Source organism: Gavialis gangeticus, unplaced genomic scaffold (genome assembly GCF_001723915.1).
Source record: "Gavialis gangeticus isolate Ggan-Ray unplaced genomic scaffold, GavGan_comp1, whole genome shotgun sequence".
Classification (NCBI taxonomy): Eukaryota; Metazoa; Chordata; order Crocodylia; family Gavialidae; genus Gavialis; species Gavialis gangeticus.
In genome coordinates this window covers 15,810,251-15,810,550 of record NW_017729033.1, presented here as the reverse complement: position 1 = coordinate 15,810,550, position 300 = coordinate 15,810,251, and positions in this window count along the sequence as shown.

The following is a 300-nucleotide window of genomic DNA, read 5'->3' as shown; positions in this document are numbered from 1 at the left end:
ATTTTGAGGCTAGAAATAGGATGGGAAGTGGGTTGCAATGTTCCAGTCTGAAATAGATAATTGATGATTTCATTCTCTCTGTGGACTTTCCAAGGGTTGCTAAAATTGAGACCAGAAAAATTATTGTACAGTCCTTTGGTAACCTCTCTGGGCAACACCCAGCAACCTAACTTGATCAAAGCTATAAGGCAGCCCTTTCATTCCCAAAATGAGAGAGCCTGATGCCAGTTGGGAGTCTATACCCAAATAGGGTTGGCTGGGAGACCTACAGATAGCTCCAAAGCTAAGAGGAGACTTACT